Genomic DNA, 17,975 nt, shown 5'->3' with positions numbered 1-17,975 from the left:
ATATAATGTCCTGTATTTTTTGAGATTTTACTATATGCCAGCTATTATGCTAAGCACTTCACCTGTGAACCGTCTGTTATTCCTGTCACTTCACCTCCACTTCATAAAGAGTACCCATCCAAGTGAGAGCTTCTGGAGTTCTGTGCCACTGTGCCCAGTCACGAATGACAAACATGCAAGATTTCAAAAGGAATTGTTTCTCAGGGACATTTTCAAAGATTTCTCTCTCTCTCTCCAGCTTGGAAGAAATTAGTACATTCTTCCTCTTCTACAACAAATAATTAAAGGATTACTTTAATTATATTTAGAGGATCCCACAGGCTTATCTTAGGCAAGACTGTGCGACAGCTATGTTTCCGCACCTCTTCATCATTCCTCCGCGAGCTCCTCATCTGATCGTACCACTCGCCACTCACTAATCTCACTGGGTCTCATTTCACAACTATACATGATGGACCCATGAAGGCAGTGCTCTGTTCTTGCCCTCAGGCATTTGCTAGCCCTTCTGAAAGTTTCTACCATGGCCCATGTTAAAAATGATTCCAGGGGCGCCTGGGTGGCTCAGTGGGTTAAAGCCTCTGCCTTTGCCTCAGGTCATGATCCTCGAGTCCTGGGATCAAGGCCCGAGTCGGGCTCTCTGCTCAGCGGGGAGCCTGCTTCTCCCTCTCCCTCTGCCTGCCTCTCTGCCTACTTGTGATCTCTCTGTCAAATAAATAAATAAAATCTTAAAAAAAAAAAATTCCAGTGGGCTAAGAGAGCATGAAGACCTAAGCAAACATGGTATCTTTATTTATTTATTTTTTTTAAAAAAACAGATTTATTTTTAGGTTACCCCCGCACCCAGTGTGGGGCTCTAACTCACAACACCAAGATCAAGAGTCACATGCTCCATTGTGTGAGCTAGCCAGGCACCCTGCAAACATGGTGTCTTAAAACCAGTTACAGGTTTTCACTGACATATAGACAAGGTCAGTTCTTCTGACTTTTGTAAAATTTGGGCTGTGATACCACCGGCTCCTATCATATTACATAGATGATTCTGTAACTGAAGTTGAATCAAGTATAGTAAAAATGCTTTGCTTTGGGAGCTGTTTGAGAGTGGTGTACTGTGAAAAATTATTTTGGCCATATTTATTTTTATTTGCGGAATCATATCACGATATCTGGTCTCTTATTTCCTTGTTTCTCTGTGCATGCAGGGTTTTCTCATATTTACATTTATTTTTTCCTCCCCTCATTTTTCACATATACTTAAGCTTAAGCTTTAAAGTTCCCCACTTGAATGTGCTCCTTACAAAGCCTTGTACCTAATTTTGATTTTTCTATTTTAAAAAAGAAGACCTGGGACGCCTGGGTGGCTCAGTTGGTTGGACGACTGCCTTCGGCTCAGGTCATGATCCCGGAGTCCCGGGATCGACTCCCGCATTAGGCTCCCGGCTCCATGGGGAGTCTGCTTCGCTCTCTGACCTTCTCCTCGCTCATGCTCTCTCTCACTGTCTCTCTCTCTCAAATAAATAAAATCTTTAAAAAAAAAATAAAAAAGAAGACCCAATACGTAGAGTAAACTTCTGGTTCACAAATTCTGAATCTACTCCTGAGTATGGCACCCCTGAAGGCCTGTGGCAGGACTTAATAATACCTGAATGATTTGCTCCATGTTGTTACTGGCATGACAATTCACCTTCGAAGCCTAGCCCATGATATGATCAGATATATTACTCCTATTCTTTCTTTGCCTTTAGCTCTTTTCTCTACAACCCACCCCCAAACTCTAGCCCCAATTATTTCATTCCCTACTTCCCTGGAATTTCTTTCCCCTGAATGTCGGGTTCTTAGCTTTCTGCTCTATTCTTATTTGACTTTCCCTTATTGGTTAAACTCAACAAGCACAATAGAAAACCTCTTTGGATTCAATGGAAATTGTCTCTCTTTTGTTAACAGAGTAAATCGGTTGTTAAGCTCTGCTAGCTGGGAGAGGAATTTCAAGTGCTTTCAGCTCTGTGAATGCACCAAGAACTATTCACTGGGGTAGTTCTCTTCCAGGATTAAGAAAAACAGCAAATCATACCTAAGAACAGTTCCAAGTAGCCTCATTCTCATGGTGTTGGGATCTGCTGGGGAACAATGGTGGGCTTTGATGAGTAGTGTTTGTGAGAACCACTAATGAAAGGACTCACTCCAAGCAGAAGTCCCTCCAGGATTCAGCACATGGTTGAAGTCTCTCATGTGCCTTGGTGAGGGCCAACACATTAAACAGGGAAAACAATGGCTTTTCCCAATGGTGCACCACTACACACTGCCTTCTCTGAAAGAAGCAGATACAACAACCTTAATGAATCTTATGGCTGAGGTTTGAGAAGTTCTTTGAAAATAGGATGAAAAGCCTGGGCATATTCATGCCTTTCAAAGGGAAGCTCCAGAAGATTCATTCTAGGAAGGAGAGGACACAGCTGGTCTACAGCTGTTAATTCTACCTCTCCCATACTGGGAAAAGATTTCCCCCCAACTGAGTATCTAGAAACCTTCCATCTGCTCCTCCAGATCCACTCTACATTCACTCTCCAAGCCTTCTCCAACCTGAGCTTTCCCAGAGCCTGTGTGAATTACATCTTCAGGTTCTCTTGCCTGATGGTTTCTGTTGGGTTCAGCAGGTGGGGTGCACTGCGGGAGAAATGTGAGGGAAGGAGGAGTGCATTTTCTCAGCTCCCTCTCTGTGACTATGTCCCTCTCTTGAAGGTCACATCTCCCCTCAGTGACCCTCTCTATGCAGCATTTTCTGTCTGAGTGTAGAAAATGCTCCCTCCCCTGGCATGTACAAACTTAGTTCTTATTTGCCTGTTCTCAGAACCCCTGTGGCTTCTCTATACCCTGCTCACACTGATGAGGGAACAGAAGGCCCATTGAGGACAAAGCAAAAGCTGACACCCTCCAATCTGACCCCATCCCCACTCCTGGGTGGGACATCTGTGACATTCTTTAGGAATCTTACCACCCATCTTAATGTTAATACCTTGCTAGAGGGCAAAATGACCTTGGCAATGGCAATGCCTCTGGTATCCGGTATCTTGTAGGTCTTCTTCTTTTTTTTTTAATTTTTTTTCAATTTATTTATTTTCAGAAAAACAGTATTCATTATTTTTTCACCACACCCAGTGCTCCATGCAATCTGTGCCCTCTATAATACCCACCACCTGGTACCCCAACCTCCCACCCCCCACCCCCCCTACCCACCCGCACTTCTTCTTTAGCATATGAAAGTTCTGTGGAAACATCCCTTTTCCTTACATCCTTCAGCCCCACGTTACAAACCTGCCACCCCTCCTAACCCCAGGGCAGCAGCTCTTCCTGCCCACGGATCCTGTCCCTGAGCTTTAATAAACCACCATTTTGCACCAAAGATGTCTCAAGAATTCTTTCTTGGTCATCGGCTCTGGACCTCACCCCACCGAACTTCACGTATATTCTAGAACTTCATCAACACCTGATAAATAGTCCCTTAATACATTCTCTCAAATCCCCAAATTCAGTTTTTCTGCCTGGATCTATCATGTCCTTGCTGGAACCTTGACCAAACAACACTTGATTCAAAATTTAGGATTCACGGTTTTGAATATTTTCAGATCCTCTGCCAATGAAGCTGCCTCCTGCTTCCCCGTGCTGCCCTGTTTCAAGTCGGTCTAGTAGTTGCGCGGGGACCCACTTGGAACCCTTGAGCTGGTATGAAGATTATTTTAAGCTGAGGGCATTTGAGATTCAACAGATGCAGAAAGAAGCCTTCTTGGAACTTCCTTTATCTGAATAAAAGCAGAACCTTCTGAGAAATGAGAAATGCCATAAATTCCCTCTTCAGGGTAGCTTCTACTCCTGGGAGAGAGACCAAGAGTAAACCTACCATAAATTCCTCTCCAGGAGAGTTTTATGGCTCTGAAGAAGAAAAACCACTTACATAATAGAACATTTTCACAAACTCTCTTATCTCCAGTTTGTTCTACAAAGCCATTTGTCTTTCCTAAAGAAATGTTTTGTCCTTTCATAGAAGCTGTTTCTTCCCCCACTCATTCCTTTCTCCTACTAAGTAAGTATAAGCCTATATAAGCCTTAAACTTTAACTGTTTAAGGAGCCAGCTCCTGGTTGCATACAGATAAATCTTTTTCTCCTGTTAACCTGTCTTTTGTCAGTTTAATTTGCAGGCCCCAAACACTGAACATAAGAGGATAGAGGAGAACGTGTCTCCTCCTCTGTAGTGCCTTACCTGGGGCACATTCTTCTTTTTAAATGGAACATAGCAGTCCTCATCTTTGGAAAGAATCTAAAGCTACAAGGTATTCAAATGTGATTAGCACTCAATAAAGATGGTTCTGCTGATATAATCATAAGATTTGAAAGGTGGATTGAAGAGTTTTAGAAAGAAATATGGGCCGGTAGTTCTGGGAGTATTTTGTATTGGAACACGACTTTTTTTTTCCACTTTAAAGTACTCTCCCATTTTGCTTTTCATGCAATCTCCAGAATGTTAGGACACCAGGATTAATCTGGAACCTTAGGAAGTAAATTAGTCTCTCTGTTCTTTCCTCCTCTATTTTGTAGTCCTTTCCTATGCCAAAGGAAATCCAATTCATTAACTGAGGCTGACTAAACATTGTAAACATCTGTTCTAAAACCACTGTTTTGTGGTAGTTAGTCCGAATATGTAGAAAATTGCCTAATCAAGAGTAGTTTAGGGGTGCCTGGGTGGCTCAGTGGGTTAAGCCTCTGCCTTCAGCTCAGGTCATGAACTCAGGGTCCTGGGATGGAGCCCTGCCTGCATCAGGCTCTCTGCTCAGCGGGGAGCCTGCTTCCCTCCCTCTCTGCCTGCTTCTCTGCCTACTTGTGATATCCCTCTCTGTCAAATAAATAAATAAAATTAAAAAAAAAAGAGTAGTCTAATTAGCCACATTGAAACGAAGTTGTATTTTGGATGAATAACACTATATAAGGGAGTCTGCTGTTAATTCTTTTTGGACAATGACTATTTTCAATAGCTTCATGGCACTAAAATGTACATACTACATCAATAACTATGCTATGGATCTTTAGAGATATTAGCCCTGTTATCAAGATGCTGGGAAGTGTGAGGTGACTCAGCCACCTCCAGCCAGGATTACAGCCTCAGGCCTTATTTGGCCACCATCCAAATACCGAGGATTTGGGAAAAATAAAACAAAGAACCAAACATAAAATAAGCATGGACTATTGTCTGTCACCTTGTGGGAAAAGAAAAGAAGTTAATCATATCCAGAGCTCAGACTATAGTAAACTTCTGCTCTTCTATCCACAGTATTTTTTTTTTTTAAAGATTATTTATTTATTTATTTGACAGACCGAGATCACAAGTAGACAGAGAGGCAGGCAGAGAGAGAGAGGAGGAAGCAGGCTCCCTGCTGAGCGGAGAGCCCAATGCGGGACTCGATCCCAGAACCCTGAGATCATGACCTGAGCCGAAGGCAGCGGCTTAACCCACTGAGCCACCCAGGCGCCCCCCCCCCTTTTTTTAAGATCACTGGGAGTTTAAATCAAAAGTTTTCCCAGTTTATGGGATGCCCGGGTGGCTCAGTGTTAGGTTAAAGCCTCTGCCTTTGGCTCAGGTCATGGTCCCAGGGTCCTGGGATCGAGTCCTGCATCAGGCTGTCTGCTCAGCAGGGAGCCTGCTTCCTCCTCTCTCTCTCTGCCTGCCTCTCTGTCTACTTGTGATCTCGGTCTGTCAAATAAATAATAAAATCTTAAAAAAAAAAAAAAGAAGTTTTCCCAGTTTAAAACAAAAGCTTCCAAAATCTACCTACTTATATTTTAGGAAATTGCTGAAAAGTTTCCTGGGAAGAGCTTAACCTGCACTCCACTATGAGGTCCTCAAAGGTTACTGTAATGTGCTGACATTGGGGATCAGGGAAGAGAAAGAGAGGGAAAAAAGAGAGGGAAAGAAGAGGGAAAGAAGAAGAGGGTTCAGCATTCGTGTTTCGAGTCTACTGAACTCCAGCAGAATGCTGCATGGATTTAGAGTTAGCTCCAAGTTGTTTGGTTCCCAATAACGCGTTGAGGAGACCCTCTGAACTAATGGCTTGAGAGTTAAAAATGATTCCAGTGAGCTAAGAGAACATGAAGGTCTGAGCAAACATGGTGTCTTAAAACTAGTCACAGGTTTTCATTGACCTACAATCACCATCAATTATTCTGACTTTTGTAAATCTCAGTCATCCTTGCTACTGGCTCCCTATCATATTATTTAGATTAGGTAACTGAAGTTGAGTCAACTATAGTAAAAATGTTTTCCTGGGGGCACCTGGGTGGCTCAGTGGGTTAAGCCACTGCCTTCGGCTCAGGTCATGATCTCAGGGTACTGGGATAGAGCCCCACATTGGGTTCTCCACTCAGCAGGGAGCCTACTTCCCCCCTCTCTCTGCCTGCCTCTCTACTTGTGATCTCTCTCTCTGTGTCAAATAAATAAATAAAACCTTTAAAAAATGTTTTCCTGTTGGAGGTATTTTAGAGTCATTAAATGGTGACTCTTATCTTTGTTTATATATTTATATTAACTTTATAGATGGGGCACTTTTAAGTGAGCCTATAGTAATTTTATCTTATAAAAAAAAAACCCCATTGCTCCACTCATATCTAATGAAAAACCCAATAGATAACTGGATGCTCCTTCTAAAAATTTTGCCCATTTTTGGGGGGTAAGCTGCAAATCTAGATTTTATACATATTCTATGACTACAGTGATTTGTAGTAGTGATAGATACTTGATTAGAACGTGGTTAAAATTTTTATTGTTTCAGCAATTACAGATTTATGCCAACCAGGTAGTTGGAAAATATGTATTCCCACAAATTACTATTTTGAGAACTGTCTCTGTTTATCTTATTTAGGGTTCAGAATTTGGGATGACCCTTCTTCCAGCAGCACTGCAGTTTCTCATTATCCACAAGAGAACAGGTACCTGAAAGGGCGGCACAGGACACTGAAGATATCAGGAACAGATTATAGGAGGATACTGGGCTTAATAACTCACTTTTTTCTTGCTTAACATATTCCAAATTCAATTAAAAAAGTCATCTTGCTGAATCAAAAATCTGTGTGTGCAGAGTGGCTCACAATTTGCTTTGCCCAACTTATGGATGCTTGAGAAAATCCTGAGAAACTCCAGCATCAGATATAAAAATATTTTTCCTTTTTATGAGGATGGGAGTCATGATAGATTATGACCACCATTCCTACTCAAGGCAAAAGAAGGTCACTGCAACCTTTCTGCACAGTTGCCTAAGAGAAGGCAGAACACAAGCACACCCCCAGCTTGAAGCCTCTTTGTTTGGCTTCCTCTTGTATCAAAAGGATTGGCTTTCACCCTGGGAGAGGTTGTAATTGGATTTTAGCATGAAAGGAGGTTGTAATTAGATTTCTCAGCAGGTCTACAAGCTCTGTCACTGGAAAAACAAGGAAAGGGCCCTGGGTATCCTTTCCTCTGGCTGGGAAGGTAGCCCAGCTGAGCCCAAAGGGACTGGACTGAAAGGCACAGCAAAATAGGTCATGGGTGTGTCAGCCACCCCAGATTGATGGAGCTATGTCAGCTCTGGCCTCTACGCCAATGCCTGGTCCTTTAGATGGAGGGTGGAAAGCAGTGCATGTGATAGCTAAATATGGCTTGGAATGCTGCTTTGTTAAGAAATACTTCTGAATGGAACTCTCCGACTCTTGGTCTCTCTAGCTCCTGATATCCAGAAATTTCTGTCTCTTAGAGAAGGGAAGGGAGCCTAAAGTTTGGTACTCCCTAGAATGTCACTCTCCATCTAGATTTAGGACTGAACTTACACAAACCAACGAATGTATTCTGGGTCCTCTGATTCATTTTGGGTTCTTATTTGTGACTGGCTGCATTTCAGTTTCTAGGATATTTTCTAGAGCTTTAAATTAGAATAAGATTGGGTCAGAGTAGACTTTTGTATTTCAGTTTCAGTTTCTATAGTTTGGTAGGACATTCGTTCAATTGATTCATTTGATACACTAATTAAATTAAAATTTAATTTAATTTAAATTAAAACTTAAAAAAACTTAAAAAGATAAATTGTATTTTTGAAGTTCTGCGTGTTCTCTTGTGGCTTAAATCTACCTGTTTGAACCATCTCTCTCCACTGGGTACTCCTTGTGTCACTATATACTTCTTCTCTCTATCTCCCTTCTCTTTTCTTTTCTCTTAAGCAGTAACAAGCTGTCTGACCACTGCACTAGGAACGGGTACATAAGCTATCCATTCCTCTAAGGGAGGAACAGGGTTGGAATCTACTCTTTTCTATCTCTTCTGCTGACCATGTAAATAACTCCTTAGAAATTTTAGTGCCGGTAGTTAACTGTTTGAAGTGAATTTTCCTCATGTTGCCTGGAAGTCCCCAGGCAGCTGAGCTGCCCCTATTTCCCTATTCCCCCAGGATGTTTGTTCCTTCACAGGCAGCTTCAGCCAAACTTACAGGTCCTTCCCCTTACCCGAGGCCAAGGAAACTAAAAAAACCTTCCTTCAACATTACTGGTTTTCAAGGCAGATTATGACTATTGATCTGTTCATCTTACCTTGTCTAAAGTCCAACAAACTGAGAAAGACACATCATATATACCCTAGAAAAAAGAAAGGTTTGCTTTGACTGTTTTCTCTATTTTGTTTTTCTTCTTACGCTTGGCATGTTGTTTCTTAGGCCATGTACATCCATGCTTCTAGATAAGGCCAGGTAGATCTTCTGCTGAATTCACTTATGTCAGAGGAAAACTGTAGGCTCCTATTTTTAGTAATTATTAAAACTATGGAAGGGGCACCTGGGTGGCTCAGTGGGTTAAAGCCTCTGCCTTCGGCTCACGTCATGATCCCAGGGTCCTGGGATCGAGCCCCGCGTCGGGCTCTCTGCTCCGCAGGGAGCCTGCTTCCTCCCCCCATTCTCTCTGCCTACTTGTGATCACTCTCTCTGTGTCAAATAAATAAAATTAAAAAAAAAATAGAAGAATTTCCTTTCAGGGAAATGTAGCAAACAAAATGATTATCCTAGGTATTTCATAATCAAACTCGAATGGACCCCTTTCCTTCACTCAGTCTTTATAAGATAGCCAAAGGCTTTGTTATTAGAGAGGAAACCCTTCAGTCACCCTTCAGTTACCCTTCAGTTACCCTTCAGTCATTTTGGCTGACATGTGCATATGGTTACCTGATCCAGAGTTACCGCTGATGTTTCAGGGCTTTTAAGGTATTAATGAGTCTCTTGGGAGAGCTCTGTAGCTTGACGTTACAGTTATCTGAAGGATTAAAAAAAAAGATTCTCTTCTATTTTGAGTTCTCTGCTGAGTCACCGTCTGCATCAAGGTGCCCCAGCCCTGTGAATGATACAGATTTTCTGGAGCTCTGACTTTCAACTGGCTGTCATTCTTCCTAACCCAATCTACTACCGTGTGGGGCCAAGTGAGGGTTAAACATGGTTAATGCCAGTTGGGGCATTGAGTCTAACCAGAATTTGACAGAGATGGTAAAGATATGCATTAAACATGAATCAAGCAGGGGGAAAAACATTTAGTGCTCAGGGAAGAGGGCATCATGAGGAGAGTTGCTTAGGATTTGCATTTCCCATTGTTCTACTCTTTGCTCTCACAGGAGCTGGCCTTCTCTCTGTTCCTCAAATAGCCCATGATCCTCCTTGCTACAGGGTATTTGTCCAAGGTATCACAGAATTCTCTTGCCAGCTCCCACTCATCCCAACACTACCACCCAACACACACACATAGAGGGGCATACGAGCACACACAGAGACACCAGAGAGTAACACCCATTTAGCTTTAGATCAGGGAAAGCCATCACTGACCTTCTGCAGGGGTCAGGCTGCTGACATACTTTCTTAGAACAAAGGTGCTTTGTCCTCTTAACACTTATTTCAGCACATAATTTTTTTTTTTAAAGATTTTATTTATTTATTTATAGAGAGAGAGAACACAAGTAGGCAAGAGGCAGGCAGAGAGAGAGGGGGAAGCAGGATCCCTGCTGGGCAGAGAGCCCCATGTGGGGCTCGATCCCAGGACTTCAGGATCATGACCTGAGCCAAAGGCAGAGGCTTAACCCACTGAGCCACTCAGGTGCCCAGCATATAATATATATATATATATATATCATATTCAAATATACTGTTAATTTTTCACCCCCAGAATTATGTTATGAAAAGGAGGGATTTGCCTTATATTCTAATGCTTCTGAGATCTCTCACATTAAAGACCAGTGTCTCAATGACTTCATTTTGAACAGCAAAGTACCATTTCAGGAAAACAGCCTGAAATGATCTCAAGCAATGCTTATTTTTGTCATGCTTAAGGCGGTCATCTTCACAATAAAAAAAGGAGATAAAGGTCTTTCAAGCAGATGTGGTAATTATTCTTGAGGTATGATTTCATTATTGCAAGTGTTAGAACTGCAGTTTTAGAAAACCACACCTTACAGACTCAAGTGGTTTCAAATAAGTACTTCTGATGTGGGAAACAAAGGCAAAAGAGAAATTAAATTTCTTTACTTCTTACAGCCCATTGACAAGTCCTTGAAACAGGCAGAAGTGACATTGCTGTAGGAACTCAACTGCTTCAATGTAACACTTTGGTAAGGACAAAAGGCAATCTTAGCCTGACCCCCCCAGGATCCTGTAAGTCTACTTTAACATATAAAAATTCCTTTGGAAACTTCCTTTATCTCTCCTCTTCAAGATACATGTTGGCAATCATACTCAAAGCATATGGACCCACCGATATGCATCTGAAGGGTCTCATGACTGAGACTTTGTTTTTACTAAACAGTAATAAATGACCTTTTCCTAATAATAGCTGGCCCCCTCAAGGTCCTGGATACCTTGTTTTCAAAATACCTTGGAGGCTTGTGTTATCCTTAAGCCCCTCCCAACCTGAAAGTATATAATAATCAGCCACTAGTCATGACCCCACTGCAGCTCTTTCTGCCCAAGGTCCTGTCCCCGTGCTTTAATAAAACCAGCTTTTTGCACTGAAGATGCCTCAAGAATTCTTTCTTGGCCCTTGGCTTCAACCCTAAGATCTTTCCCACAACACTTGAAAGAGGGCTGGGAAAAGCAATAAAGTAATTAACACATAGAGACCATTACCATAGAAAGAATTCATGCTTGGGGATCCAATTTGCAGCATTGGCAGATTTTTGAGAAGTGTGTTATAAACAACTTGCAGAAAACTGATGATGCACTAGTCTGTATTAGAAAATTACAGAGTGGGTTCAGTGAGTACATCTTAGGCATCTTAAGTATACATTACAACATGCTCTCCATTCGTGCATTTATTTTATTTTATTTTATTTTTTAAAGATTTTATTTATTTATTTGTCAGAGAGAGAGGGCGAGAGAGCGAGCACAGGCAGATAGAGAGGCAGGCAGAGGCAGAGGGAGAAGCAGGCTCCCCGTTGAGCAAAGAGCCCGATGTGGGACTCGATCCCAGGACACTGGGATCATGACCTGAGCCGAAGGCAGCTGCTTAACCAACTGAGCCACCCAGGCGTCCCTCCATTTGTGCATTTAGATCCTTCGTGCATTTAGGCCTTTGGCTGAGGATCTGTTCATTAGAAAAATAAAGCTGGCTTTGTATTTGAGGTCACCTTGTGCACAAGCACTTGGGCATAAGCACTTTTATTAATGTGATGATTTGTTGAATGACAGTCTCCCTACCCACACAGTAAGAGCCACCAGAGCACAGCCTCTCTCTCGACTCACTCCTGCAGCAGCGCCTCTGGCACTTCTCGTGGTACGGAACATTGAATACAGGAATTGTCTGAGACAAAAGATTACTTGTTTACATAATTGCATGGCATGGACAACACTGGAGAAACTAAAACAGAAATTTTAATATAAAGCATCTTAATAAAAGCTAAGATATTTTAATAACCTTTTATTCTACTGCTACTCAGAATGAGAATTTTCTTTATTCTTTATAAATGTAAGAACCCTTCTTTCTTTTTTTTTCCTCTTCGGGCATTCAGTGGTTCACATCTATATGATGATAATTCTGAGGGCTGTGTTCATTACAGTTACTCATTGGGAATTTCCGAGTTGGAAAAAAGCTATTGCTCTCAGAGTTAGACACAGCGATGAAAAGTATTAAAAGAACTACGACTTACTGAGCACTTACACCCATTCTTTCAGTTAATCCTTCAGCAGTCTTATGAATTGCTGTTATGCTCCTTTAACAAACAGGGGAAATTGAAGCCTGGAAGCCCAGTAGTCAACCTTGACCACTGGTCAAGCCCTGGAATAAGAGCCTTACAAGCACAACCTCATTCGAGTCCCACAACAGTTTTATGACTATTATTAGCTCTGTTTTACGGTTGAGAAGACAGAGGCAAGGGATAGAAGACTAGAGTGCCAGGCATGAGCCCAGGCAGGCTGCCCCAGGATTCTCCCGGATAACCATTCTGCTGTGGTGTGTCGTGAAGATGGGAGGAGCCAGTGGGAACTAGGAAAATGGATTTATTCTGGCTGTGCAGTGTGTGCTAGGAAGGGAGGTTATTTCTTTCTTCCTTTGCCTTCCCATTTGTTTTTCCCCCTGCACTCCAGAGGAAACTGGTCACTGTTTCGGTAGCTTTCTTGTTCATTTTCTTAGCATCGATTCATTGACTCTTCTAAAGGAAACATTTAGCTCCTGCAATTGGTGTACATAAGTGGGTTGCATAATAGGAAGGAAACAAGCCAGGACTGGAGACTTCTTTTCTAAAGAAGGATTTTAGAGCCAACTAAGAGTTATTTCACAGACTGGGTCATGAAACTCAAGTCTCTCTATACCCTTTCATTGCTATGACGACAGGCTGCTCCTGCTACATGTAGCCAGAAAAAGCAGCTGACATTTCAATGCGAGGAGCATAGGGGAGAGGTTTACAATAACAAAAAACAAAACCCAAACCCTTTCATTTGAATTTCAGTTAGAAAGGGGAAAAAATAACCCCAGGACAAGCCCAAACCCCTATTCTCGCCTTTAGAAAAGATAAGAAAGGAGAAATATTGGGGGCCTTCTCCCCTGTCCAACTAGGCCAACAAAGCAGAATTGACTGCAAAGCAGCATTTCGTCTCTCTCTCTCTTAATGGCACTCTGAAACAGAAAACTCCCTTTGGTTTCGTTTGACTGGCCATTAAGAAGCAACTAATTGATGAAGGAGTAAAAGACAGTAATAAATACTTCACATTGAGCCCCTACACCCCAGGGGAGTACAACAGAGTCAGATTTATTTTTGTATTTCTTTGGGTAAAAAAAGAGAATTCAAAGAATATTTCCTTCCTGATCCCCAATTTTGTTAGCAGAAAAATCACTTCAAGGGCCTAATTGAACACTTTCTCCTGGCATGCCCTTCTGTCAGGTGCTGTACTTAGTATTTAAAAAATACCTCATTTAATTCCCACAACAACCACATTTGTGGGTATTATTATTGCTACTTGCTTAATAGATGAGTCCGTAAAAGACCTTGAGGGAAAACCTACAGTAAATTTCCTTCTTACAGAGTTCTCTTCGGGACCTATAGATAGGGTAGTGTGTTCTTATTAGCTATGACTGATTGATTACTTCATATTGCACCAGGCATAGCTGTTTTCTTGACTTAATGTCACCACAGATCTCTGAGGTGGCAACTAATTTTATGACCCTCATTTCCACAAATGAGAAGCCTGAGGCTCAAAGATTCATTTGCCCGAAGTCACAGGGCCTAGCAAAGCCCAGATGGAAACCAGGTCTGTATGTTTCCAGAGCCCCGATCTGACTCACTTTATTAAACCATGTCCCTATAGTCAGTCAAGACCCCACACTCTGTTCCCCAGAATTCTGTCCATCTTTCGGTGCCCAAGACAAAAACCGGGCTGGCCCCAGCTGGTACTACCACTGCAAGCTGAGCCTTTGGTGGAAGATGCCCGGTGGGCCTGTATGAGCCAGACACCCCAGCTTCGCCAGGCATCTCTTGGACTGGCAGGCCAACTGCGGAAGTTCCTCTCGGTTTAAGGGGCCCCTTTCTCCTTCACTGAAGGTTGTTCCAGAAGGATATGTGGAGGGAAAACTGTAGTTGTTTTTGTTCTTTTTGGTGGAAAATGATTCCTAATACATTCTGGAAATTGTGCTAAACTTGAATAGCAATGCTTGTGTACTGTTACAAATTAATGGAATAAAAATGACAAGCTGTCAAGAGGAAATGAAATGAATAGTGTTCGGCATTGTCTAGAAACATCGCCCTTCATTTCCATTATCACTGTTTTTTTACGTAGTTGATAAGTGGAGCTGCACATGAGGAAGACTGGGAACTGAATCCCAACAGACCTGGAAAAGAAGCCTCAGTAACTGCTGAATGGCTGTACAGAAATTCCATAAAAGAAAGAAAAGGGCAAGATTCATTAATAACACGTATGTATTCTTTTGGTTAACTGGACAATAAGTGGATGAAATAGACTGCTCTGCTTTGCTAGGTCTTGCTGAATGAACAGAAATATAAACTTAAGTCTTTCCTAAGGAGACTGTCTTTTTTTTTTTTAAATAGTCAACGTTAACAGTAGTCATTACCATCAAAGTTTAGGTGAATAAGCTCTGAACTGAAAAAAGGTTGGCATCCAAGAGAAAGGGGAGAATTAAAAAAAAAAAAAGATTTCTGCTGAGTTGGACTGAGTGAACATTTCTATTCCGTGTACTTAGGCTGTGGGCCAGAAGAAAGCTCAGATACAATGCCAAGGTGACATACTTAACCTCTTTGCAGATTAAAGGCAGTGCAAAAGAGATACTCTTTCCGCAGTACCTCTTGGTTAGAGTATCAGCAGCATCAATCTGCAGTTGAAAGCATGGTTTTCTCCTGCAGGGGGACTCTAATACCTGGGAGAATGAGTGAGCGTGACTTGCATTATTGCTTTTCATTTCAACAGAGCCAGAAATGACAGTACCTCACGCTAGAGGACTTACCAGAATCTCCTTAGCTCTTCGGCTCCCCTCGCTCCCCTCTCCCTCCCCAAATAAGACATCATTACGAATTAGAAAAATTTTATGTGTGTGCATCTTTAAAAAATGGTAGAAGGAGACAAGAGATAATTAGTTGTAAAAGTATAAAAGGGAGTTAAGAAATGAATAATAGTCATAATAATTAAAAAATAATCAAAGATCATAGTAGGATAGGAATTTTCCTACCTTTTGGAAAAGGAAAATGTTCCATTTCTACATTGCTATTAGGTACAGACTAGGACAACGGTGATGAAATAATTTCAGGTAATTTAAACATGGAAAACACTTTGATTTGAAAGTTTAAAAGAAACCACATCCCTTATGATTTATTTAATATATTTAGCAAAATATTTCTACAAAACCCATTCCCAGATTCAGACGTCATCAAGATCTGAATGCTAATGTGACCAGCAATGGTTCTACATTTGTGTTTGTGGGTGACATTAAAAACCATCATTTATTACAATTTACTATTTAATCTTGGAGAAGAAAAGGAAACATGAATATGAGAGTTAAACATGCCTATTTAGCTTTTCTGTAAATCACACAAAAGGATTTTTGTGGTTTTTTTGGTAAATAAATGGCTTTGTACTAGGAAAAAAATTTTAGACATCTTCATCAGATCATACAAATTAGTATAGCAAGTGCAATGAGATGATACAGTAAACTTATAAAAATTTACCTTCAGGGATGTGACTGGACCCAGAGCCTTCATGTAAAATTGGACTTGAATCTCCTCTTTGCACACAGCCTGGAAGTAAAAGTTCGATAAATAGCCCAACTCTTTAAAAAATCTCTTCTCTCGTTAGCTCTGCTTCTCTTCCCAGAAGCACACTGAGTCTGTTGGAGTTGAAATTCTGCTGCTCTGTCAACTAGTTGGGGTCTGAGGTGACAGACAAATGTGGAGGTTGGCAGCGGGTGTGTTTCAGGCTGTCACCGTTTTTGTTGCAGATTCCTGCAGTTCTCTGGCAGGCTGGCCTCTCGGAGGGCGCGAGGAGCTTTCCAGGCTGTGCAAGCCAACCGGGAACGAGCTCATCCCCCTGAGAGGATGGGGTTAACAGTCCTCTCCTCTAGCTCTTGTTCTCAGAGGCTAATAACTTGGCCAGAACAGAAGCACGTGGCTCTTTATGCATTTTTTTTCCTTTTTCAAACAACTCTAAGAGCAAACAGGATCCCTTTTTTGGGGATTTTTATTTTAAGACTTTGAAAAGAAACTCTGCTGTTATTTCTTCTTAAAGGAAATTGGGGGGTGGGGGTAGGGGAAGGGGAGAAGAATAATTAGAGCAGATGCATTTTTACACTGCTTAATTGGAAACTGTTCTCACGAATACAGTCTCAGTTTTAATAGAAGCGGGATACCTCAGATACTTTCAATTTTCTTTAAACGACCTTCAGAAACTTCTGGATAGATGAAGCATCACTTATTCATATTATACATCACTTGGATGCCAATTCAGAAATGGTGCGGTTCATGCATCATTATTCCCCCAACACGACTCTTTACTAAAACCCTCTGTACAAGGACTGGTTTAGGAGATGAAGTTTTCTCATGAAATAGACTAGAGTTACCCATTTTTTAAAAAATTTTATTTATTTGACAGACAGAGATCACAAGTAGGCAGAGAGGCAGGCAGAGAGAGAGGAGGAAGCAGGCTCTCTGCCGAGCAGAGGGACCGATGTGAGGCTCGATCCCAGGACCTGGGATCATGACCTGAGCCGAAGGCAGAGACTTTAACCCACCGAGCCACCCAGGCTTCCCTACCCATTTATTTTTGATTTGGCTTTAGGGTTATTTATATAGGCGTCTATTCTGTTCTACTGCTACTTCTACCTTTATTGTACATTTATTACATGTCAGACACTGTGCTACCAGTTTTTTTATGCATGATTTCAGTTGATCCTCATAAGTCTATATGAGGCGAGTCAAACTGTGATCCCATTTTGGGGTAGTGCTGTTTAAATGGTAAGGTCTGGGGCACCTGGGTGGCTCAGTGGGTTAAAGCCTCTGCCTTCGGCTCGGGTCATGATCCCAGGGTCCTGGGATCGAGCCCTGCATCGGGCTCTCTGCTTGGCAGGGGGCCTGCTTCCTCCTCTTTCTCTGCCTGCCTCTCTGCCTACTTGTGATCTCTGTCTGTCAAATAAATAAATAAAATGTTAAAAAAAATGGTAAGGTCTGCATGCTTTGAGGCCATGCAGCTTGGGTTTGCATCCTGGCTTACCTACTCCCTAACTGTATGAGCTGGGACAAATTATGTAACCTTTCTAAGCCTCAATATCCTTATCTGTAAGATGGGGATACAAATATTGGGATGATAATCATCTCTATCTCTGAGTTTCAAGTCAACGCAAGTGCCAAGAATACCTCCTGCCACCCAGCAGACACTCAAATGGTGGCTACTGTGGTTTGCGTGAGGAAACCAAGGTTTAGTACAGCTGAGTGATTTTTCCAGGTCTCCAGCTCGTGAGTTATAAAGTAGGATTCCAACCCAAGCGACCTTGGCCAATTGCTGTGCTTGCATTAGCCAACCTCCAGGCATAAAATACCTCCTTGTGAGCGAGCTGTGAGTTCCTTGAGGGTAGGGATGTGCTCCTTCTGACTGGCACAGTGCTTAGTTGACTCGAAGCGCTCCGTTGACTCTAAGCATTCCATTGACATCCCATGAATGGTTATAATTTAGATTTTTCTACACTTAATACCAAAGTCGGGCCAAAAGCAAAATAGCAACAACAAAAATAAACAAAAACCCCACCTATAGTTCTAGACAAGTCTATCCTTAGACAATTGTTTCCAACCACTTCAGAGACATTTGCCCTCTTTCTTTGTCAGAACTCCTCAAGAGAAAGGTAACAGTAATTATCTCTATTTTGCAGTTGGGGAAATTTGGAAGCAGAGGAAACTGGGCAATTTGCCTAGGAACCGAAAACAAGTCACGGTGCAGCTGGGAACTGTCTCACG

General features: G+C 41.9%; 1 protein-coding gene across 1 annotated transcript in view; it reads right to left on the bottom strand.

The window, feature by feature from the left end:
- Nucleotides 1–16,061, bottom strand: part of SPARCL1 (SPARC like 1) — a 48,719-nt gene extending 32,658 nt beyond the window's left edge. The window contains exon 1 of the mRNA XM_044224558.1: nt 15,702–16,061. The gene's annotated coding sequence lies outside the window, so the exon portion shown is untranslated. The remainder of the gene's footprint in view (nt 1–15,701) is intronic.
- Between the last annotated feature and the right edge of the window lie 1,914 nt (nt 16,062–17,975).

Source organism: Neovison vison, chromosome 11, assembly GCF_020171115.1.
Source record: "Neovison vison isolate M4711 chromosome 11, ASM_NN_V1, whole genome shotgun sequence".
Lineage (NCBI taxonomy): Eukaryota > Metazoa > Chordata > Mammalia > Carnivora > Mustelidae > Neogale > Neogale vison.
This window is presented reverse-complemented; position numbering and strand designations above follow the sequence as displayed.